General features: G+C 46.5%; 1 protein-coding gene across 1 annotated transcript in view; it reads right to left on the bottom strand.

Moving 5' to 3' along the window:
* CSGALNACT1 (chondroitin sulfate N-acetylgalactosaminyltransferase 1) overlaps positions 1–24955 on the bottom strand; it is a 91077-nt gene that overhangs the window by 58199 nt on the left and 7923 nt on the right. Inside the window, exon 4 of the mRNA XM_084625614.1 lies at positions 13789–13892. The gene's annotated coding sequence lies outside the window, so the exon portion shown is untranslated. The remainder of the gene's footprint in view (positions 1–13788; positions 13893–24955) is intronic.

Below are 24955 nucleotides of genomic sequence, written 5' to 3'. Positions count from 1 at the left end.
GTTACTTTCTGGTCCGGAAAGTAAGTCCCTTGTTGCAGCTGTTCATACAGACCAGAGTTCCTGAAGATGCGAGCATCATGTACCTTTCCCGGCCATTCCACGCTGATGTTGGTGAAACGTCCCTTGTGATCCACCAGTGCTTGCAGCACCATTGAAAAGTACCCCTTACGGTTTACATACTGGCTGCCTTGGTGCTCCGGTCCCAAGATAGGGATACGGGTTCCGTCTATGGCCCCATCACAGTTAGGGAATCCCATTGCAGCAAAGCCATCCACTATGACCTGCACATTTCCCAGAGTCACTACCCTTGATAGCAGCAGGTCAGTGATTGTGCTGGCTACTTGGATCACAGCAGTCTCCACAGTAGATTTGCCCACTCCAAATTGATTCCCGACTGACTGGTAGCTGTCTGGCATTGCAAGTTTCCAGAGGGCTATCGCCACGCTCTTGTGAGCTGTGAGGGCTGCTCTCATCTTGGTATTCCTATGTTTCAGGGCAGGGGAAAGCAAGTCACAAAGGTCCATGAAACCCTTATGCATGCAAATGTTTTGCAGCCACTGGGAATCATCCCAGACCTGCAACAATATGCGCTCCCACCAGTCTGTGCTTGTTTCCCCCGGCCCAGAATCAGTGTTCCATGGCATGAGCCTGCCCCATTGCCACCAGGATGGCCAAATTGCCAGGGCCTGTGCTTTGAGAGAAGTCTGTGTCCATGTCCTCACTCTCGTCACCACGCTGCCGTCACCTCCTCGCCTGCTTTTGCAGCTTCTGGTTCTGCATGTACTGCCTGATAATGCACGAGGTGTTTACAATGCTCATAACTGCCACGGTGATCTGAGCGGGCTCCATGCTTGCCGGGGTATGACATCTGCAGGAGAGCAGAGTTGCAGGGGAAGCGGTGGTTGGATGACCAGTTTTGCAGACCTACTGCACCGTCTGCTGCCAGGACACAACAGCTGAGCGGGCTGCACACTTGCCGTGCTATGGCGAGACAAGAGCAGCCGAGCAGAGCTGCAGCGGAAGCGGCGGATGACGACAGTCCTATAGAGGATCTGTGAGACCACCAGGAGGACAGAGTTGCAGCAGAAGCGGTGGTTCGATGACGACGGTTAGCAGTCCTCCTGCACCGTCTGCTGAAAGCAGTATGGCGCCTGCACGGAAAAAAGGTGCGAAACGATTGTCTGCTGTTGCTTTCACAGAGGGAGGGGCAACCGACAACATGTACCTAAAACTACCCGCGACAATGTTTTTGCCCCATCAGGCATTGGGAGCTCAACCCAGAATTCCAGTGGGCGGTGGAGACTGTGGGAACTGTGGGATAGCTCCCCACAGTGCACCGCTCCATAAGTCAATGCTAGCCACGGTAGCGAGGACGCACTCCGCTGCCTTAATGCACTTAGTGGGGACGCACACAGTCGACTGTATAAAATTGCTTTTTAAAAAAATCGACTTCTATAAATTCGACCTAATTTCGTAGTGTAGACACACCCTCGGACTGGGGACGGCGAATACCAAGACTGCAGTGCGTGTGAGGTTCCCCACCACCTGCTGAAATCACTGAGAGCTGGGTTAAGTGGTGGAACCTCAGACTGGGATGTCTTGGGAGCAGCAAGCAGTGGTGGTGGCGGCAGAGACACAGCAGGAGGACAGCGGCAGCCAGTTGCAGAGGCAGCAGTACAGGCATTGCTTGATACTCCCTCCCAGGGGTTAGAGATGACCCCTCATGAATGCCCTTCTAGCAGTTCACTAACCAAGGACAGACAATGGTGAGTGGGGTGCAGCGGAGGGAGAGGGGAGTGGTGTGTTAAAGGGACACTCATTCATTTTAACAAGGTGGGAAACTGAGGCAAAGGACACTGCCCAATGCACGGTGGAATCAGGTTTTCTTATGGTCACGTGCTTTTGAATGCGGCTGTGGTGTTCTCCCATCATGTCTAACTCCTAGCTAGAGGACAAGATTGTTGGTCATAGACACAGTCCAGCTGCATGGCCGTGGCTTGAAGCTGTCCTCTTTCTTCCCTTAAAGACTTGCCCCAAAAGGAAAATCTCAAAGCAGGGAGAACAGTTAGATGCCAAAAGGGTGCTGGAGGGAGGATGTGGGGCTCCCAAAGTGCTAAAGCAGCAAACAGTACCTGTTTAGGGGGTGCAGAGAAGAGGACTGAGCACCAGAAAATGCCTCACATCTTCAGCAAAGCTCAGAACCGACAGGAAGGAGGGGTGCCAGAAAGGACACCCATCCAATGAAGAGCTGGAGCCAGGCAGAAGTGCAGCATGGGAGCTTCTTTGCTGAAGACAGTCAAGAGGAAACTGACCAGGACATTGGGAGGGCAGCGTTTATAACTATGATGGTGACATGCACGAAATACAGTAAGGGGTATGGCTTGCATTCAGGCCTTCCACCACTGCCAGCAGATGTCAAAATGCTAAGAGCTGCAGCAGTTCTGCTGGCCTGGTACTGGGAAACTAAGGCCCAAGCGCAAGAATCCTGTGGGATGGGATCTTTAGAAAGTGGCTGTATTATAATATAATTAAACAATCGTTTGTGTTAAGCAAAACTACCGAGTATCCAAGAGGAGACCAGATGAAAAAAGAATTGCAGGAGGGACAATGATTCTTTCATGAATATATGTGAGTGACCAAGTTCTAGAAGAAGCCAGGCATAAGGAGGAATTGATCCTGGGAAGAGAAAGAGCTTTTTATTTCTTGACCACAGCCTGGCAAAATTAAGAGTGATCCGAATATGTAAATCAGACCTCTGCTGATGTCAAAGCAGCCCTGCTTCCCCTTGCCAAGCTGCAGAGAACAGTAGTGATGGCTGAAAAGAACTCCAGTTTCATAAGTGTATTTTGCCATTTAGCACCAGGATCATTCATGTTCCTGCACTGTGATATTGCAGAGTGAAAGGCGTGGTGCAAAAGAGAAAACGTGCTTAATTAATTGCAGCGGTGTGTAATTCCTGCTGCTTTGGACAGACACTTGATAAGCTGAAAAAACGAGACAAAGAACCCTGGGATGCTAAGTAAGCAAATCAGTCCACTGGAACAGCTTAGAGAAGGCAGTTTTGCTCGGAAAGGCTTGGTTCAGTCTCTGAAGGTTCATGCAGTGTTGTTGTAGGCATGTTGGTCACAGGATATTAGAGAGAGAAGGCTGGGGAGGTAATATCTTTTATTGGACCAATTTCTGTTGGTAAGAGACACAAGCATTCACAGAGCTCTTCTTCAGGTCCAGGAAAGGTAGTCAGAGTGTCACAGCTAAATACAAGGTGAATAGACTATTTAGCATAAATAGTTAAGGGATCATTTCAAGGGATCATTTAAGGTGAAGTGACTAATTAAGACCTTTCCAGTTATAGGCGAAAAACAATGGATGTTTGGGGGCCACTATGAATCTAGAATGACACTCCTCTGCCCTCCTCCTCCTCCACATGCAAGCTACATCCTGGTTTAGCAGCTTGAGGGTTGATGGCTTGCACAGTTGTCAAGGCTGGAGCTTCCACATGAGCAGAGGTCCGATTTGATTTACATATTTGGATTACTTTTAATTTTGCCAAGATGTGGTCAAGAAATAAAAAATTTTTTCTCCTCCCAGGATTGATTCCTCCCTCTCCTTTGATCCCTAATCCCGTTAGGATCCTTTGATGGGGGGTGGGAGCAGGACTACTTGGAGAGAACAGGAGTTTAAGAAACCAGCTCCTAAGCAACCAGAGGAGCTAGCAAACAGGAGCAGCAAACAGGGGAGTTTTGCAAGGGAGTTTAGAAAGGAAGCGTGAAAGCCACATACACCCGACAAACAAACAAACGTTCTCTAAACTTAGGCCAATAACCTCCCCGCCCCCCAATAAATAAAAAAACCACGAAGCGTAACAATACTGCAGGCAGAAGTCCAGCAGCAGAGTGGGGGCTGTCCACTTTTTTTGCACTGAATGCAGCAGTATGATTACCTACCTTGTGGGCCGGTGGCATGTGTGTGAAATCAGGGGAAGAAACTCATGGCCCTCCAAGACTGAATACAGGCTCTTGAGACCAGAGTGGCTGAACTGGAGGAGATAAGGGAGACAGAGAGGTACACAGAGGAGACTTTCTGGGACACGGTAGAATGGTCCCACCCCCAATCTGGCAGCTTCTGTGCTGCTGAGGAGGATGAAAGTCTCTGTGAAGGAGAACATCAAGCTGGAGAGGAGGGAAATGATCCCATTATTTCCCTCCAGATGATGCCATGGTATCCTCTCGCACTGAGGCTACCTACCCCTCGGAGGGGGGGGGGGGCAGAAGCGAGCCCTCGTGATTAGTAAGAGACAGGCAATAGTTATGGGAGACTCGATTATAAGAAATGTAAATAGTTGGGTTTGCAATGACCAGGAGAACTGCATGGTAAATTGCCTACCAGGTGAGAAGTTGCAAATCACTAAAGACATCTAGACAGACTTATATGCAGTGGTAGGGGGAAACTGGTGGTTGTGGTACATGTAGGTACCAATGACATAGGGAAGGATCTGAGAGAGGTCTTGGAGGCCAAATTTAGGCTGCTAGATAAGAGATTAAAGTCCAGGACCTTGATGGTAGCATTCTCTGGAATGCTTCCAGTTCCATGACCAGGGCCAGTCAGACAGGCAGAACTGCAGGGTCTCAGTGGGCATATGAGACGATGGTGTAGGGATGAGGATTTTAGGTTTATTAGGAACTGGGGAAGCTTTTGGGAAAAGAGGAGCTGTACAGGAAGCATGGGCTCCACCTAATCCAAAATGGAACCAGACTACTGGCATGTAAAATTAAAAAGGTTGTACAGGAGTCTTTAAACTAAAGGGCCGGGGGAAAGCCAATAAGTGTGGAGGAGCACATGGTTCAGACTGACATCCCTTAGGGGAGGATCTATTAGCAGGATTCTCTATATCCTAGAGAAGAGCAGAGCATAGGTGCCGACCCCATGGGTGCTCCGGGGCTGGAGCACCCACAGAAAAAAAAAAAAGTGGGTGCTCAGCACCCACCGGCAGCCCTGCGGATCAGCTCCTCCTCCTCCCTCCAGCACCTCCTGCCTGCCAGCAACCCCAACAATCAGCTCCTCCCCCTTCCTCCCAGCACCTCCCACTCACCATGAATCAGCGGTTTAGTGGGGGCTTGAAGGAAAGGGTGGAGTGGGGGCTGGGCCTGGGGTGGGGCATGCTGGGAAGCGCAGCTGCCAGGAACCCTCTAGCTCTCTCTCCTTCCCCCAGCAGTGTCTTCTATGTGCAAACTGCGGTCTGCCGAATCTAGTGGCCCCCAGTAGCGGCTAGCAGCACTGCAGCCCATTTCTGTTAATTTCTGCAAAATTCTGCATTGTGCAGTGGAACAGAATTCCCCCAGGAGTAGATAGTTAAGTCCAAAGCAGACTGTGAAGAGTTACAAAGGGATCTCACAAAACTGGGTGACTGGGCAACAAAATGCCAGATGAAATTCAGCATTGATAAATGCTAAATAATGCACTTTGCATAGACAACCCATGCCTGCTCTCAGCGTTGGTGGGGGGTGGGGTACAATCCCAGAACAGCTTGACACACACACACACACACTCGGCAGCCCTCTCTCTCCTGGAAAGCAGACTGCCCCCTCTGGGAAAGCAGCAGAGCCTCCAAGCAGCTCCCAGATGTTCCTCTGCTCCTGCTTCTGCCTCTCCTTGCCCAGGGCAGCATGCTGGCTTAGCTGCTCTGCAGGGAGGGGGTCCGGCTGTACCATGTGACCAAAAAAACTGGGGAAGGGCATATGTGACCCCGCATGCCCTCCCCGCCATGCATCGCCTCTGGCACTTTGGAAAACATAATCCCAACTAAGCATACATACAAAATGATGGGGTCTAAATTAACTACTTAAAGATCTTGGAGTCACTGTGGATAGTTTTCTGAAAACACCTGCTCTATGTGCAGCAGCAGTCAAAAAAAGCTAACAGAATATTAGGAGTCATTAGGAAAGAGATCGTAAGACAACACAATAAAATCATAATGCCACACGATACAAACCCACCTTGAATACTGCACGCAGTTCTGGTCACTGCATCTCAGAAGAGATATTCAGAATTGGAAAAAGTACAGAGAAGGGACACAAAAACAATTAAAGGTATGGAAAAGCTTCCTTATGAGGAGAGATTAAAAAGCCTGGAACTGTACAGCTTGGAAAAGAGAGGACTAAGGTGAGATGTGGTAGAGAGCTCTAAAATTATAAATGGTGTGGAGAAAGTAAATAAGGAACTGTTATTTACACCTTCCCATAACACAAGAACCAGGGATCACCTAATGGAATTAACAGGCAGCAGGTTTAACAAAACAAAAAGTATTTCTTCACACAACGCACAGCCAACCAGCGGAACTCAATGTTGGGAGATGTTGTGAAGGCCAAAAATATTACTGGGTTCATAAAAGGTTTAGATAACTTCATGCAACCCCATGCTCTGGGTGTCCCCAAATCTCTGACTGCCAGAAACTGGGTCTGGATGACTGGGGATGGGTCACTCAATGATTGCCCTGTTCTGATCATTCCCTCTGAAGCATCTAGCACTAGTCACTGTCAGAGACAGGACACTGGGATGGACCATTTGTCTGACCCAATATGACCATTCTTAAAGTGCTTCCCTATTGCCACCAGCATCAGTTCTGTTGTGTCTGATTAATTCTGGGCTAGCTGCTTAACTTGCATGGGAATCTATAGTGGAGACCTCTGTGTTGGATGAAATCAAAATATATCTTCATGCTGGTTTTAGCTCAAGATAGCTCCATGCAATGAATGGGTGTGTGAGGCCTGTGTGCATCCAAAAGCAGCATCCGGGCCTAATGCTGATTTAGGTGGCTTGGTACTGAGCCCCTATCTGCCTTTTTCACCTGTATATTTGATCAGTCCTTATTTAACTCTCTCCATATTCTATCTATCTGTTTTCTGATCTGGAAAACTGCCTTCTGAGCTGTTGAACTTCCAGATACCCTCCCCTCTCTCTTTCCCTCCCCTAGTTTGTCACACTGGTTTGACAGTCCAAAAGGGGGAGAAGGTGGATTTTAATCTGTTCCAGGGGCAGTGTAACAAGGGGTGATAAAATCAGGTCAAAAAACAAAAAAGGGAGCATCATAGCCATTCAGAGAAAAGGAAAGTTAAGGACTCAATCAGCTAGAAAGCTTAACTCAATGCAAGCTATTCTGTGTTAAGAGAAAAGTATCTTTATTGACTAAATTGGCATAGCTCCATTAATTTCAGTGGAGCTATGCCAGTTTACACCAGCTGGGGTGGGTGGGGGGAATCTGGCCCAGTAACCAAGCAAAGGTAAGTTTATTTGTAGAAAAATAGAAGGTGGTTTTGTTTTTCAAACCTTAATCCAACTCTCACTAATTAAAGTATTGTCCATACTGCCAATATGCACCACCATATGGGGAGAAAACCGTATTAACAGCATGTACTGTGCTTTGCTCTAGTCGTCTGGGGATTTTGCTTCTAACAATATCAGCTCCAACATTTTCAGATGGAAAAGTGATTTTCAACATTGGTGTCTCTTTAATAGCCAGCTATGAAGGACCCCTGTGCCACAACTGGGGAAAATGGAAATAAAATCTATTTTAAGTAAGGATGACTGACCCATCAGTCAAAGTACAAACCCACTTTTTGGAGCATCCATTTCTGCCCCCATTGTCCAGAAGCAAAAACACTAGCCATAATTTATGTAGAAAACCTTCCCTGCCCCCAAGCCCCGAACCAGCCACCAACAATGAAAAGGGTTTAATTTTAAAAGGGTCAAACCAGAAGGTCCACTACAAGAGGAGGAGGAAAAGGCATGGGAGGTAGATACAGTAAATCTAGAGTGGTGGCAAAAAGAGTGGTCATTCACCACTGAAGAAAGCTGTTCAAAGTGGTTCAGATGGATTGAAATGGATTTTGGGGGTGGGGGGAGCAAGTGCCCCACCCTAGGGCTCATCACAGCAAAGACACAATGGCATGCCAACCTCAGCCAGTGCCCACAGACCCACATCAGAAACAGTCTCCAAGAGGGATGGAATGCAGCCAGAGCCTACACCATGAAGTTTATCAATCAACCAACCAGCCTCTTTTCTGGCAGCTGCTGTGAAGAACACAGTGTGGGTATAACATGCTCATGATTGCTTAGACCTGCACGTTATGCCTTATCTACACTGGCAAGTTTCTGCGTAGTCAAGCAGCTTTCTGCAGGGTAACTCCCAAGGTGTACATACTGCCAAGCCACTTTCTGTGCAAAAACTGCACGGTTGCAGCACTGTAAAAAAGCCACCCCAATGAGAGGTGTAGAGCTTTCTGCACCAGGGCTACAGCGCCACGGTGCCAGTGTAGACACCGTGGTCGATTACAGCCCTGCGATTGGCCTCCAGGAGGTGTCCCACAATGCCTGTTCTTGCCTCTCTGGTCATTGGTTTGAAGTCTACTGCCCTACCCTCAGGTGACCAACCATCAGCACTACCCTTTAAATTCCTTGGGAATTTTGAAAGTCCCCTTCCTGTTTGCTCGGCAACACATGCAGTGGTCTTAGTGCATCTTTCCAGTTGACCATGGCTGCTCCGTGCACCAGGTGATCCCCCGCTTGGAGCAATGCCGAGGTGCTGGACCTCATCAGCATTTGGGGAGAGGAGGCTGTCCAGTGCCAGCTGCTCTCCAGCCATAGGAATTAGGACAGATACCACGATGCATGACAGAAAGGGGCCATGACTGGGACACACTGCAGTGCAGGGTCAAAGTGAAGGAGCTGTGGGATGCCTACCACAGGGTGCGGGAGGCAAACCACCGCTCTGGTGCTGTGCCCACGAGCTGCCGGTTCTACAAAGAGCTGGATGTGATACTTGGTGGCGACCCCACCTCCACTACGAAGGGCCCCATGGATACTTTGGGGGCTCATGTGCCAGTCAAGATTGGACCGACCCAGGAGGAGGAAATCTTGGATGTGGATAGGGAGGGGAACCCAGAGACAGAGGATGACTCAGTGTTCAGAGATGCATGCAGCCAGGAGCTCTTCTCTATGACGGAGGTGGCTAGCCAGTCACTGAGGTTGGAGCTTGGCAAAGCAGAAACAGGAGAGGAGGCCCCTGGTAAGTGGCTTTGATTTTGGGAATCGCTGAAGCAAGTTGATGGGGAAAGGAGGGTTGCAGAAGGCCTGCTTGTTTTCTGTGTGCTGAGTTTGCGGGGAGGAATTTGCAGAAAGCAGGATTGTGTCTGTGTGATATGCGTACTACCAAATGCCTAGTCAGAGCGGCGGGACAGGGTGTTGATGGACGCCTTCACTTCATGTGAATCTGCCTCAGATCTCCACGAAACTCTCATGGAGATACTGGGCAATCTGGTGCTGCAGGGTCTTTGGCAGAGCTGCCTCGTTTCTTGCCCCATTAAGGGTAAATTTCCTGAGCCACTCTGCCGTCACTGGTGTGGGGGGTGACACCATAGCTGCACACAGGTGAGCCGCGTAAGGGCCAGGGCGGAAGCCGCAGTCTTGGAGAAGACCCGCCCTTGATTCCCTGCTCACCCTCAGCAGCAAGATATCTTCCATAATGATCACCTCCTGTGGAAAGTGTGGGGACAGGAATGATTTTAATGCCCCCTGTACAGTGCTGGCTCTCCCCAAGAGCCACGTGCCGAGTATTGTCCTGGAACACTGATTTCCCCTACCCCCGTGGTTACTCACCATTTTGGGGGGTCTTGTGGCTCATGTGTGCTTGTCTGGGGTCAGCCAGTTAGTGATAGGTATGTGAATAGTGGTTGTGTTTTTAAACACTGATACAGTGGCCTCGGTGTTGCAAACAATAGTGCTTGTGTAAAATGTTGCATTTTGGCTTCACAGATATGGCCTTGAGATCCCAGCCTCCCTCTTTGTTATTGACAGCTGAACAGCTGTGCAGGATTAGAAAGCAGCCACGAAAATGCAGAGAGGACCTTCTGTGTGATGTCATGCTGCACTCCACGGCAGTAAAACTAGAACTGAAGGAGTGGCAGGACAGTGAGAAGAGGGAACAAAAGGAGAACACAGCCCACCAGAATGAAGCCATGGAGTGGCTCTTAAACGTTATGGAATAACAAGCGGTCATGCTCCAGGAGCTCTTAGCATGGCAAACTGAGCACCTCCGTCCCTTGTAGCCGCTGTCGCAAAACTCTTTCCCATGCGCCCCCCCAGATGCTGCCAACACACTCCTGTCAATATCCTTGCTCCAGGCAGTACCCGCTGCATTCCACATCTGCCCCGTGATAGTCCAACCCTGTGGATTCCCAGTACCCACTGCACTCAACACCCATTCCTCTGCAGTTTAGCCCTGCTGAAGTACAGTACCCGCTGCACTATATTCCAAAGAACAAAGTTGCATATGATATCTGGACATACACAGATCTTTAATCATACCGGGACCCCACCTCTTCTTAGGACCCTCCCTTCCACCATCCCCCACAGTGCCGATGTGGTGGTGTTTTTTAATAAAAGAATTGTTGTGGCTTGAAAGCAATCTTTATTCTATTAATTGAAAGCAGAGAGAGCTCTGCAAAGCAACAGGCAATTTTCTTAAACCTTCACAGTGCATCGTCCGCACCAATCACAATCACCTCCTAGCATTACAAGCACTGCACTCTTGAGCACAGCAACAAATATTAATGGCTTTCAGCTTCAAATTGCTGCCTCAAGGCATCCCTGATCCTTATGGCCCCATGCTGCGCCCCTCTAATAGCCATGGTCTCTGGCTCTTCAAATTCAGCCTCCAGGTGCTGAGACTCAGTGGTCCAGCCCTGAGTGAAGCTTTTACCCTTCCTTTCACAATTATTATAGCACGTGGCTATAACCATAGGAATATTGTCATCGGCTAGGTCCAGCCTCCCATATAGGCAGTGCCAGAAGGCCTTTACATGGCCAAAAGCACACTCAACAGTCATTCTGCACTTGCTCAGCCTGTTGTTGAGCCGCTCCTTGTTGCTGCCATGTATGGCTTCATAAGCCACAGCATTAAGGGGTAGGCAGGGTCTCCCAGGATCACAATTGGCATTTCGACTTCCCCTACAGGGATCTTCTGGTCTGGGAAGAAAGTCCCTGCTTGCAGCTTCCTGAACAGGCCAGTGTTCTGAAAGATGCATGCATCATGCACCTTTCTGGACCAGCCCATGTTATTGTCCGTGAAACGCCCACAGTGACCCACAAGTGCCTGGAGAACCATCGAGAAATACCCCTTTCAATTAATGTACTCGGTGGCTAGGTGGTTTGGCACCAGAATTGGAATATGTGTGCCATCTATCACCCCTGGGCAGTTAGGGTAGCCCATTTGTGCAAAGCCATCCACAATGTCATGCATGGTACACAGAATCAGAGTCTTTTGCAGCAGGATGCAATTAATGGCCCTGCACACGTCCATCAACACGAGCCCAACGGTCGACTTTCCCACTCCAAACTGATTAGGGACCGATTGGTAGCAGTCTGGAGTAGCCAGCTTCCACAGTGCAATCGCCATATGCTTCTCCAATGACAGGGCAGCTCTCCTTCTTGTGTCCTTGCGCTGCAGGGCTGGGGTGAGCTCATCACATTGTACCACAACAGTGGCTTTCCTCATCCGAAAGTTCTGCAGCCACTGCTCATCATCCCAGATGTGCATGGTGATGTGATCCCACCACTCAGTGCTTGTTTCCCGAGCCCAAAAGCAGAGTTCCACTGTGGTCAGCAGCTCCGCAAATGCCACAAGCAATCTCATGTCGTAGCTACCATGCGTAGCGAGATCAATGTCGGACACCTCTTGCCTTTGTAGTTTAAGGAATAACTCCACTTCCACTCGTGACATGTTAGCGAGAGTGAGCAGCATATTGGTCAACAATGCCGGATCCATTCCTGCAGACCAAAGAGGCAGAGCGCGTGCTACACAAACAATTGAAAGATGGCGCCAAATGCAGACGAAAGCACAGGGATTTCTGGGATGCAAAGCAATGCATCACGGGACATTGGGAGAGGAACCAGGATGCCCTGTGACCCCCTCCGCTTTCCCACAACTCTTAGCGGCAGAAGAGGAAGAGATGCTCTGTGGGATAGCTGCCAAGAGTGCACCACTCCGAATGCCGATGCAAGGGCCACAAGTGTGAACATGCTATTGCACAGGCAGCTGACAGTGTGAACACACAACAGTGGTTTCCCTTCAGCGCTCTCTGAGCGGCGATGTAACTCTGCCAGTGTAGACATAACCTAAGTGGGCTGCTGCAGTCTGGAATACGCTATGAACAGTGAGAAGCCCTGCTATATTTCCTTCTTGGACAGGGTTACTGGCCTAGTGCAGCGGTTCTCAAACTTTCCAGATTACTCTACTCGTTTCAGGAGGCCGATTTGTCTTGCATACCCCGAGTTTCACTTCACTTAAAAACTACTAGCTCACAAACTCGGAAATAAAAATACAAAAAAGTGCCACAGCACATGATTCCTGATAAATTGCCGACTTTTTCATTTTTACCATATAATCATTACTCACGACCCCCTAGGTTGAGAAACACTGCTATAGTATCTAGAGCAGTATAAACAAGTCATTGTCTGTATGAAATTTTAGTTTGTACTGACTTCGCTAGTACCTTTTATATACCCTGTTGTAAAACTAGGCAAATATCTAGATGAATTGATGTACCCCCTGCATGCCCCAGGGTTATGCGTACCCCTGGTTGAGAACCACTGGTCTAGTAGATGAGAGGAAGCTGTAGATCGGATACATCTTGATTGTCATAAGGCTTTTGACATAGCTCCACATGACAGTCTCATAAGCAAATTAGGGAACTATGAAATTACTATAAGGTGGATGCACAACGGGCAGAAAGACTATGTTCAAAAAAGAGACGTTATCAGTGGCTCGTTGTCAAACTGGAGGAGTGATCTAGTGGGGTCATATGGAGGGCATATGCCACGTCTCTCTCTTTTTTGGAAAGAACGTCAATCTTTTAGCTTGAGGGCTTCTAAGGTCCTGTCAAAGGCAAAAGCCCAATGCAACCCTAATTGTATGAGGACACCTCATTTCCCATATTAAAAACCTGTAGCATCTCCCAAGCTCACCTACTAGCATCTGATGCTCCCATCCAGCAAAGCACTTAATCACGTGTGTCAGTTTAAGCATAGGTTTCAGAGTAACAGCCGTGTTAGTCTGTATTCGCAAAAAGAAAAGGAGTACTTGTGGCACCTTAGAAACTAACCAATTTATTTGAGCATAAGCTTTCGTGAGCTACAGCTCACTTCATTGGATGCATACTGTGGAAAGTGTAGAAGATCTTTTTATATACACACAAAGCATGAAAAAATACCTCCTCCCACCCCACTCTCCTGCTGGTAATAGCTTATTTTAAAAGATCTACACTTTCCACAGTATGCATCCGATGAAGTGATTTACCAGCAGGAGGGTGGGGTGGGAGGAGGTATTTTTTCATGCTTTGTGTGTATATAAAAAGATCCTCTACACTTTCCACAGTACGCATCCGATGAAGTGAGCTGTAGCTCACGAAAGCTTATGCTCAAATAAATTGGTTAGTCTCTAAGGTGCCACAAGTACTCCTGTTCAGTTTAAGCATAGATAGGGTGACAAGATAGCTAATGTGAAATGTCAGGACAAAGGGTGGGAGGTAATAGATGATTATATAAAGATAAAGCCCCAAATATAGGGACGGTCCCTATAAAATTGGGACTTCTGGTCACCCTAAGCATGGAAATGATCCCATTGGCTTCAATTGTCTCTCTTTCTTGCTTAAAATTTTACACATGCTTAAATGCTTTGCTGAATCAAGCCTAAAAGACCTAAACTTTTGACATAGATCTGCTACTGGCCGTACTAACCAGTTTGGCTGGAGATACTTGTCAGTAGGTGAAGAGTAGAGAAGAGTGCATCAGGAGAGAGCGAATCGTTGCTTGGCATTGAGGTGAAGAATGTCAGCGCATTTCTGAAATGCAAACAAGCATTACTTGTACCTGCTGCGTTAGCACACACAGATTTCAATCTTTCTTCCAGGGCAAAGAGGTCAGCAAACTAGTCTGGAAGACAGCCTAAATCAATTGGTAGATCAAAGGAAAAGCAGCAATGGTTATGGCATATATGACTTGAACCTCAGTAATAGAATACCATTTAGCTGTGCAAGCCAATACTCCCTGGCATCATGAACTGGTAGGCACAGAGCCTAAACTAATGTGCTGGACACTACATCTTCAAAACGTCCACGTCAAATACCAAAAAGAAAACCCAGTTTTTCCACTGACTGTATTGTTATGCACAGTATCAAGAAATCCTCCCTGCCTCAGGCACAATGGAAGTCAGGAACCAAAAGCTAGAATTGCAAGTTACAGTTGCAGTGGAGCAAGCAACAGAAAATGCGTAAGCCACTAAGATCATAACTAAAGCCTTTAGCGTGTCACAGTAAGTCAGAATCAAATACTGCAGCTGGCTTTGTTTAGTGGCCAGATAATTATATCACCAACAACATTCGTAGTTCTGCATCGTAAGAAAAGGAGAATTGTAGCCAGACCTTGGTCCTAATCCCTCTGAATTCACAGCGGAGTTGTTTAGAAAAATGAAAACAACCCCCCTACCTCTTAGCAAGACTTTCCTTTTGATTGCCAGGGTTATACCCATGACATACTCAATAGGCCATCTCCTCAGTGGATGAACATTGGGATCATTACACTGGCTTCAACAGAGCCACTTCAGTGTATACCAGCTGAGGATGTGGCCCCATGAGTTCCACAAAAGAACCCAAATGGTCATGCAAAGCTTGTGGTTTGGCTGACCAAATAATCCTGAACAAAGAGAAAGGGATGCACTTGGGAGGCGTAACACACAGCAAATCTATCGGCTCAGCTGTTCCCCTAGCTCCAAACCTTCCTTTGGCAGAGTCTCCCTTAGCTCTCTAATCACCTTCAGGGAAAGCTTGCCCATGCTTTATAGTCCTCTTGATGGCAAGGTGCAGCCCAGCTGTCCTCTCCCAGTTCCCCTAAGATGAAGAAGGAACTCCCTTGGACCTGAGCTTCCCCAGGGCAGGAGAGGGCCTCTCACTTCCCCCTTGGTCTCCTGATGCGCAGCGGCACTTTCTTTTATTAGTAAAATTGAGATGAAAGCTGTGAGGGACCCCCCTCTAGAGCCTCAAACAACCTGTACCCCCCAACCCCAGCAATCAAATCTCAGGCTAACTGCCTGTGAGGCTTCAATAAGGAAATATTCATCAGTGCACGACTGGGTAGAAACAATATGAAGCAGGGTGGGGACTGACTTTCTCTGCAGCATTACTGATTGCCCACTGTGGCAGATGGGATACATACGGCCACGTACCAGTGAGGGGGGGTGGGATTCACTAGGCCAGTTTCTATCTTCCTACGTATAATGTCTCCAGTTCTCCTCCTCCACCTCCTTCCATTGCTCTGGCTGAGCAGATGAGGAGAGGGAGGTGCTAACAGCTTTCACTAACAGCACTTAATTGAATTGAATTTTGCATATATTGAAAGATCTTTACACCTCCTAGCTCAGCAGCTCCACATGGTTTTAGAAATATTCTCAGACAAGAAGCTACACCGAACTGGAGTTAAAGGTGAGAGTACAGATGAGATTATGATACGTCAGCAAAGTGAAGATGTGTTTGTAGCACAAGTAGACATGCTCACATCTCGTGTGGTGGCACGGGCTTGTACTTGGGCTAGCCACCCAAATACAAGCCCACCAGGAACCCGAGTAGGTACCCAGGGTCGCTAGCCCATGCTGAAGCCAGTGTCACCAAGTCTTCGCTACGATTAAAGCTAGTGCAGGTATGTCTACCTGTGGTACAGTCACATCTCCACTTGCAGTATGGCCATTCACTATGTGTCTAGCTCACTTTTGAAAATGGGGATTAGGCACTTTTGAAAATTTTGCCCCATTCAAAAAAACCTCCACTTTTTTTTGTCAAACTTTGACAATTTGACATTTCAAAATTTGAAATATGGCAACCAGCTCTCGTATATATATATCATTAAATTCAGGGTAAAAAAATATTACATGCATGTTGTAATTACCCTCAAACCAAGCATTACAATCCTAGAAAATTCAGAGTTAAGGTTAAATTTAAAACAAATCCAAACGGGACCTCATCCTGAATATGAAATGACTCTCCCAAGTGAGAAAAATTCAGTGGAGAAGACTGACCAAAGTCTGACAGCAGATATATCACCTGACAAACTGCTTATCTAGCCTCCTGAAAGTCTGGAGCTTGGTCCTGCACTGGGTCAATGGGAACTTTAGCGTTGACTTCCATGGGAGCGGGAGCAGGCCAATAATGCCTTCATACACTAATGAAAGAAGGGAATTACCAAAATTTAGCCTCCCCGAGGGCTGCGCTATTTCCAAACCAGTTGAAAAGGAAACTCATAATGCATTTGTCAGACCAAATGACAGGGAGGAGTTCTGTAAATGACTACAGTCTGCCAATAATTGCAATAGCATCTGGTAGTTATCGATAACTGGAATATGGAAGCATTCTGATCAACTACCCTCTGGAGTAGTCCTCTCTGTCCACTAATGCCGTCATCCTCCTGAGGGATTCTATTTCCATAGACTCATCAAATTTAGAGACAGAAAAATCCTCAGATTATAGAGTCCATCTGCCTACAAATGTAGAACAGTCCCCTGCAAGAGAAGGGACTGGATATTAAAGTGCAGTTCTGCTTTGAGAAGTGACTCTATAAAAATGGCATTGTGGGTTCCCTGTTTATCATCTCTTAGTGACTTCCTGATCAAACTTGCATTGTACAGGCAAAGTGATGTTGTTTCTGGGACTACCTCACCCTGGGATCTGACAGCAATGCTGGATTCTTCCGTCACATGCATAATGATTAGTACTAAAAGTTTAGCTACACCGGTGCAGCTCCAGATTATGCTCTCAGTGCCACCTGTGCAACCTCAGTGCAGGCTTCTATCTGTACACCCACTCCTGTTACTCAGCCTTCCTTCTCCCTCAATGCCTCCTCTCACTGATCAGTCTCCTCTAAAACTTGAATCTTACATCTTATACCAACATAAATATTAAGGGAAAAGCCCACTGCTGTGCTGTTGGGAAGTACCAGAAGCAGAAAGTCAGGAAGATGCCAAAGGCCTCTGCATCAAAGATGCTAGACCCTATTGCAAATGACAACATCTACAGCTCTGCTCTCTGGAAAAAAAAAAATGTAAGCACCATCTGACTTGATTGCTTATTTAATGGAATAGAAATCCAGCAAACTGACTGCTTCAAAAGACTGTGGGGTTAGAGACAGTGCTTAATTTGTAATGAAAGAGGTGCCGGGGCTCAAGCAATTTTTTTACATTCATAACTGATGCACCAAGCCCAGAGGTGCTGGGGCTACGAAATGCCACACCTAGAGGTCCTGGGGCTCAGCCCTGGCACAAATTTAGTGCTGGTTAGAGAGTTCAATGAGAGTGGAAGTAAATTCAGGAACTGCCAGACTCTGGACTGCCAGAATGGAGGAATACATGGCACAGTTAAAAGGGGAGACTCATCTGAGAGTAAGATTGCACTTCTCAGAGAAATTCAAAGACTCTGAAATTAGTGATCAGTATAAAAATATGCACATCACTCAAATCTCCACGGACTCCAAGGGAAAGACTGCAGTAGCATTCTTCAAAACTCAGGTCCTACAGGTGCTCAGTCTAGAAACGAAGCCTAACACAAGCACTAATTCCTAAATCTAGTGACAAAAGTCACCCAGACTTAGTATTGTAGGTGTGGATCATGGTATTATCAGTTTACCAACGAACCCAAGCTCTACACACTCCAGAAGGGTGCTGATCTTTCAAGTGGCTCCATGTCAGCAGGATTTCAATCCAGCATGTGAGAAACCAACAGAACGTTCTGTATCCGACAAAGTAAAAAAATCTTTTCCCCACATGGACCTAGACTCTCTGACTCACCAGATGAAGCAAATGGTGACCAGCAAAGAAAACCAGACACCACGTCTGCAGACTGATCTGTAGAAACATCTACATCATGCGTCAAAATCCCAGGGCCACACTGTCCCTAGGGCGGGGCTGCCTTGTACCACTCTACTAGGAAAGAATGACCCTAAAAGCAGTGTAAACAGCCAGTCATTGATCATCCCACATAGTGGGTTCCTCCAGTGGCAGAGAGCTGGCACAGTGGCTCCTACACAAACACATCCCTGCAGCTGCTGTAAGGGGCATTTTCAGGGATTCCATGGACCCCAGCAACTCCTGGCTAATGTATTGGCCCCTTGAAACCTTTGGCAACCAGGGTAACTGGTCATGCGTGGGATGTAAAGCAGCCTCAGGATCTAAGAAGCACAAAGGTTGTTTAAATCCATCTTCAGAGATGTGTGCACACACAGAGGGTGTTGTAAGCTCTTTCTTGGCCACAGCTAAAGACCAAGGCCCCAGACTTTCTTTATACAATAGTTCATTTACTAAATGGTGTAGTGCTTATCTCAAGTCAAAGTCTTTTCTTGCAGCTCTAAGGTTGTGAAGTTAAAAACACTGTATCTTAGTAACATTAAATTGTTGGACGTTTTAGCGGGAAAGGTTATTTCTCCCTCTGTCCTATGACTTTGAGACTCTTTCCTCTCATTCCTTTTGCATTAAGTAAGTGCTTTCCATTTCCTGACAAATGCTCGGAGAGAGCTGTGATATTTGGGGGGCAGTTCATTCCCAGGGACGTATATTTGATGTGGTTAGGTGTTAGGAAACCACAGGGCCTGACCACTAGTAAAAAAATCACATTTCACAGTCAGACAAGTTGGAGGACGGGTGACATTTTCTTTAGGCTGTTTCGTGCCTCCATGGCTAAAATCAGCCAAACACATAGCGCTAAGCCAGCCACCTCCACTGTCACGAAAAAATGGTTAATCTAAAGTGTGTATTGATTTATTTCTAATGCTCTAGCATTTGAAGCACCATTCAGGTGTGTTATATTTCCCCCTATGAAGCTCTTTATTAAAGGCAATTTAAGAGAAAACAATTTTTATGTAGGTTATTTATGTCACACTGAACAATACTGTATATCTTGTCAATATCTGTGTACAAACTTTGCAACAAAAACATTTAAACTGAAAAGAGGCTGGGTTGGGCAGATATATGCTTCCAATTATTCCTAAATAAAGTGCATGGGAACAGAGCGGGCGTCAACAATTGACCATAAATGAAACTCCCAGGGCTCACCTGCATTAGGGATTTTTACACCAATGTAGCTAAGGGAATGTTCACCCCCAGTGTGAAGTAAGTACATTGGTATAGTTACACCAGTGTAAAAATCCCTAATGCTGACAAATCTTTAGGGATACAGGGCCAGATTTTCTGATCTGGCTAAACTACACCCAGTGCAGCAACGATGGGGTGGAGGGATGGGAATAGAAGCAAAGGCGGATATAAGCCACACGTATGCCCACCTTACTCTAGGATTGATTAGAGAGAGCTTGGTCCAGTCCCAAATGTATATTGGAGCAACCTAAATCCACACAATGCATCCTCCAGAACTGATGACCTTTTAGTCCCTCTTTCGATTACTGAGTGATTGACACAGACATCAGCCACATACAATACTTACTGATCATGCTCTAATCACAATGGTCAAAATTTTCTAAAACTAGGTTTTGAAGATAACGTTTTCAATATTTGAGCAGCCTAAGCCCCATTTTCAAGGGAGTTAGGCAATCAGGTTCTTAAGTCACTCAGGTGCTCTGGGTAATTTTACTCCTAAATCCTTACTCAGATCTCAAAAGTGATCTGACTTTCAAAAGTGCTGAAAACCTAAGAACTCCCATCCAATCAGTGGCCGCTGCTGAGCGCTTAACACTTTTGAAAATCAGGCTGTTTATTTAAGTCCCTAAATATGGCTTTATAATCTAACCACAGGCTTCTGTTTCTGAAGATCTTGGTCCATAACTTCAGTTTGACATGAGAGTAAACTGTGGAGCCACAGACTTCACCCATCCAGCATTTAAGAAATAGGTTACAAAGAAATGGGCATTTTTCTCTGAGACAAATTACAAGTTGGCACCGTGGGGCAGAACCAAGGGCATCACACTGATCTTGAGGAGTTGTTGCACTATATGTTAAAAAGCAGTCTCTGAGCAGGGATTGTACTAAACTCTGACTGATGGGCAAACCTCTGAAAATCCTACATCGGATCTGAGTGATAATCCAACCACTGCTTTGACATAATCCACTGGAAGAATGAGCAAATCGTTCCTCCTAAGGGAATACAGGATGTGACGTTATCTAATTAAAATATAATAATACAAATCATTATTGCTACCACTGTTATATAATTGCAATGAATCTTATACAAAGTATAATAAATGGCCGGAAAGGATTAAGCAGCTTGCAGGCTAAATAACCCAGAGCCAACCTTTAAAGTCATGTTAGAAAGTATGTGAATGGTAATGAGGGCCATTCAATGCTAGATAGGTTTGCATTTCAAAGTTCTAGCCTATGTTGTTAGACATTAGAAGTGATACTAATTGTATGTATGTATTCATAAATGCTAGCCATGTAAACAGACAGTTCTTGTCTGGCAATATAACTATTAATTCAGAGGTCAAAAGGACATATTAACATTTAGATGAATCTTGGGTGAAATAATGTCATTGTTGAGATGTCTCTTGGAAGTTTGTGATAGACTGCGTAATGGATAAATTGCCCTATGTTAATTTGTGTAACTAATTACCGTTGGTGTTTAGGAAACAGAAGGTTACATCAAAAGCCTGTTCACCCAGGACTGTGTGGTCAAGTGGCTGCTAGAACACGGTATAAAAGATCCTTGGGTCCTGATCCTGTCATCTCAGCTCTGCTTGATGCTTCAATGCAGGGAAAGCTGAAACGACAAGACTGAGATCCCAGCTCTGACTAGACACCCTGAATATAATCTGGACTATAGCCTATGAACCAATTATGAAAGAACACTTTGCAACTACAAAGCTCAACATCTCTATTATGAATCTGAACCTCAAGAATTATACTCATATCTGTATGTACACTGATCTTTTAACCTATACACTCTCTCTCTCTCTCTCCTTTTTTTAATAAATTTTAGTTTAGTAAATAAGAATTGGCTATAAGCATGTATTTGGGCAAGATCTGGAATATTCATTAACCAGCAAGGTAATGTGTCCGATCCTTCGAGATTGGTAGAACTTTTTTATACGATGAACAAGATTTTCAGTAACCTTCATCATATTTGACTTGAGTGTCTAGGTGGAGGCCTGAGGCTGGGTAACTTTAAGGGAACTCTATTGTTGACTTCTGGATAACCAGTAAGGTATTACAGAAGGTTTTGTGCTGTCTTGGTAAATCTAAGTATTGGAATATCCACCAGCTTTGGGGATGTCTGCCCCATTCTTTGCAGTTCAGCCTAATTGAGTGACCGCTCAGCTGGTTCCCCTGGGATTCTGGTCACACAGGAGTTGATGACTTGCCATAGGAACTTGTGAGACAAAGATGGTCTCTGATTGATATGGTCTTTAATACCGATATTCTCTTCTTTATTTGCTTCCCCTTCAGATTTCTTTGGGAACCATCTGAAATTTGGCCTGCATTTTAATGGTTAAGGAATGCAACTTGTCACATTTGGTAGCACAGAGAGATCTTAGATCAAGTCCAAAGGATATTTTCCACACCAAGGAGAAGAGCAAGAAGGCCTGGCTTAGAAATTGTCACCATAGCTTAAATCCCCCTGCCCAACTTCTTGATCCTCATTGCTGCTCTAACTTGCAAATGGTCACAAAGGGTCATTCCAACACCCTCCCAGGATCATTAGAGCTCACTGTGCTCTAGCCATGCCCACTCCTGTCAGTGGCATGCCCGCTGCATGGTTAGGAGTACCAGCTGTGCCAGTGTATGCCTACCTGGGAGAGGCACATCCACAGACCAATTCACTCCCATTGTTTTCCCAAAACTTTCTCTGCAGTTTAAAGTTGCAGGGGGCAGGAGGGAGGAAAAATATTTTTTTCCAGGAGTCTCATTTCAGAAGGATTCCAGGTTGCTTCACCATAGCCATGTTATTTTTGCCTTCCTGAATACTGGGCTGATGTACGTGCATAGGTAGTTGGATCGTGTTTCAGTACTCCCAAAGCAACCTAACACTAAGGATGCATCCATCGAAAATAATTGAAGGGATGGCCCATTCCATTAATGCACCATAAAAATTTATAAAGAAATTAATCAAGTCATCTACGCTATCCACCTGACAATGCCAGATCACTCCCTGCAGAATATTTTCCAGTGTTTTGCCCAACCCAGTTTTAAATGTCTGGTGATGGGTCTCCCAGCACTTCCTCGGGAGAACACCTTCCATAGACGAACAGATCTCACTGGCAGGAAGCTCTGCTCTGAAAAGAGGATTCCATAAAAACGGCCAAGTTTATAATTTCTGAGCAATCTCCATGTCAAATGTGCTCAGTTTACAAACAGAAAGGCAGCTTTTTAAACTACCAGACTTGTACACTCAGCCTGGGATCAGAAAGTCCAGATAAGCTCTTTCCAGCCCACACATCACCATCAATAAGAATAAACATGTTGTCAAGTATCGGGGGTCGCTGTGTTAGTCTGTATCCACAAAAACAACAAGGAGTCTGGTGGCACCTTAAAGACGAACAGATGTATTTGAGCATAAACTTTCATGGGTAAAAACCTCACTTCTTCAGATGCATGGAGTGAAAGTTACAGAGGCAGACATAGATATACGGACACATGAAGAGAAGGGAGTTACCTCACAAGTGGAGAACCGGTGTGGACAGGGCCAATTCAATCAGGGTGGATGTGGTCCACACCCGACAACATGTTATACGCCAAAAAAAGAACATCAGATATCCTGGGCATCCCAGTTCATCCTGCTGTGCAACCTCATTCCTTAGGGCCTGATCCACTTCCCACATAAGTCAAGGGAAAGACTCACTGCTTTCATCAGGAGTTGGCTTGGGCCCTTAATGGGGTTGCACAAGTGTAACTGACTAGAATTTAGGACCCTTATTCACATTCAGTAGTCGTTTACTCTGTGCATAGTCCTACTGACTCCAGTGGGACTAAGGTTCTACTCAGTATGAGCAAGGCTTAGTCCATGGTATCTTTCAGGCTCTGGGTTCTAAGCACTCAGTTCTGGTGGCTGGAACATTTTCAAAGCCAGACACAGAGCTGGAACCGGGCCATAGGCAGCACTCAAACAGGGGTCTGGGGACAGGCTATGGGTCAGAGTCCAAAGGCAAGCCAAATCAGGATCATAGAGACTGGAAGTAGGATGAAGTTGAAACTGGGCTGGAGTAGTCCAAGGATCTGGGGGTCAAGAGGCAGGTGCAGGGTTAGAGCGGATTTGGAACAGGGCTGGAGCAGGGTCAGAATAGGGCGCAGACAAGGCTGGAACAAGGCTGGGGCAGGATCAAGGGCAGGAGGGAAGTCTTGGGAGTCTGTAACACGACAAGGCATCAGGAGGGTGGTGAAGATGAAATACCTGTGCCCTGGGGTCATCTGACTCAGACTCTGCCTATGAATAGGTTGCTGCACCATCTCTGAGGATTGAGTCACTTCAGGCTCTCTTGAGGGATGAGTTAGTGCAGCTGAGTTGCTGGAGCATGCCTGGGTAATGTGTCACAGAAGGTTCTTCTGGATGGGTGAGTCACAATATCTATTGATTTGCCAGGGATGGGCAGGCACAAGCCTGTCCACATCTAAATGCCCCCCAAGCCTAAGGGGAGGAGGCACTAGACCCAGACATCAAAAGAGTTCAGGGGACAACAAATGAGAAAACAGAGATGGGAGTGAGGTCATAGGGTCAAAAGCAGGGAGCCAGAGGGCGACACTGAGCAGAGAACCCTGGACAGCGCCCATTGCTCCTCGAAGGAGCCAGTGGATGAGGTCCAGAGGGACTCTGCCCAGAGACATGACTTTCGGGAGGAGTGGAAAGAGGCCGTGCATTTGCAGAGCACCTCCCCCATCCAGCCATCTCCTCCTAGTATAGTGGATGGCCATCTTGGCTAGCACCAGTAGGAGGTTGATGAGGAGGTCTTGTGACTTCACGGGGCCACAGATAGGGTGTGCATAGAGCAGGAGGTGTGGAGAGAAGTGTAGTCACAGCCGAAGGAGAAGGTTCTGAAGGAGCGGGAATAGGGGTTGCAGCCTGGTGCACTCGTGGTAGACATGCGCCAGGGTCTCCCTCATGCCACAGAAGGGGGGTGAGTCATTGTAGCTGAGAGAGCGGCCCATGTCCAGCTGCGGCTTTGCCTCACAGTATCTCAATCTGGCCTGCAGTAAACAAAGTCTATTGATGATGCACAAAATGGAACAGAATCCAGCTCACTCACATTGTAGCTGTTCTGGGTCTGCAAGGATAACAAGAATAAAGAGCAATACCTGCTTTTTCTAGGAACAGGACATGTATTGCTCTGACTATAGGAACATGAGAGGAAGGAGCTTGTTCTACACAGCTGAACATGCATTTATTCCAGTACTCCTAAGTAAATGGAAGAGGCCATGTGGTTGTGGCTTTGGTTTTGTTCGACTTTCATTCGCTGTTCTAATGAGAGCAGGATCAGCATCTGAATAAATGATTTTGCCCTTGACTTGCAATTCACCTTTTAAGCTAGAGAGACTCAACATTAGTATTTTCGGAAGAAGAAGCTTAAAAAACAACCAACCAACAAAAAAAAAAAAGACACCCAGCAAAGCCTGTACCAATTTCTTCATTAATTTCCCTAATGCACATGTGGTCATTTCAGACACATCAGCCAGTCACTGTATTAAGAATGCTACGATAGCCCGGAGTTTCAAACACAACATCTGGAAGAAGAAGCTGCTGCTGTTGTTTCAACACTTCAGCGAGACAGAGAAGGAAGAAAATTCTAAGGGCAGAGGTCAGATTGTCCAGGGGGAGAATAAGCCTGTCTTCAGTTACTAATCACTGCTGAGTGGAATCTTGAAATTATGGATTGGGTGATTTTCATCTAAATCTTCTCTCTTGAGCCTAGGAGTGCTCCAGTGACAGTGAAA

This window comes from Lepidochelys olivacea (assembly GCF_965140295.1).
Source record: "Lepidochelys olivacea isolate rLepOli2 genome assembly, chromosome: 4".
NCBI classification, from domain to species: Eukaryota; Metazoa; Chordata; order Testudines; family Cheloniidae; genus Lepidochelys; species Lepidochelys olivacea.
This window is presented reverse-complemented; position numbering and strand designations above follow the sequence as displayed.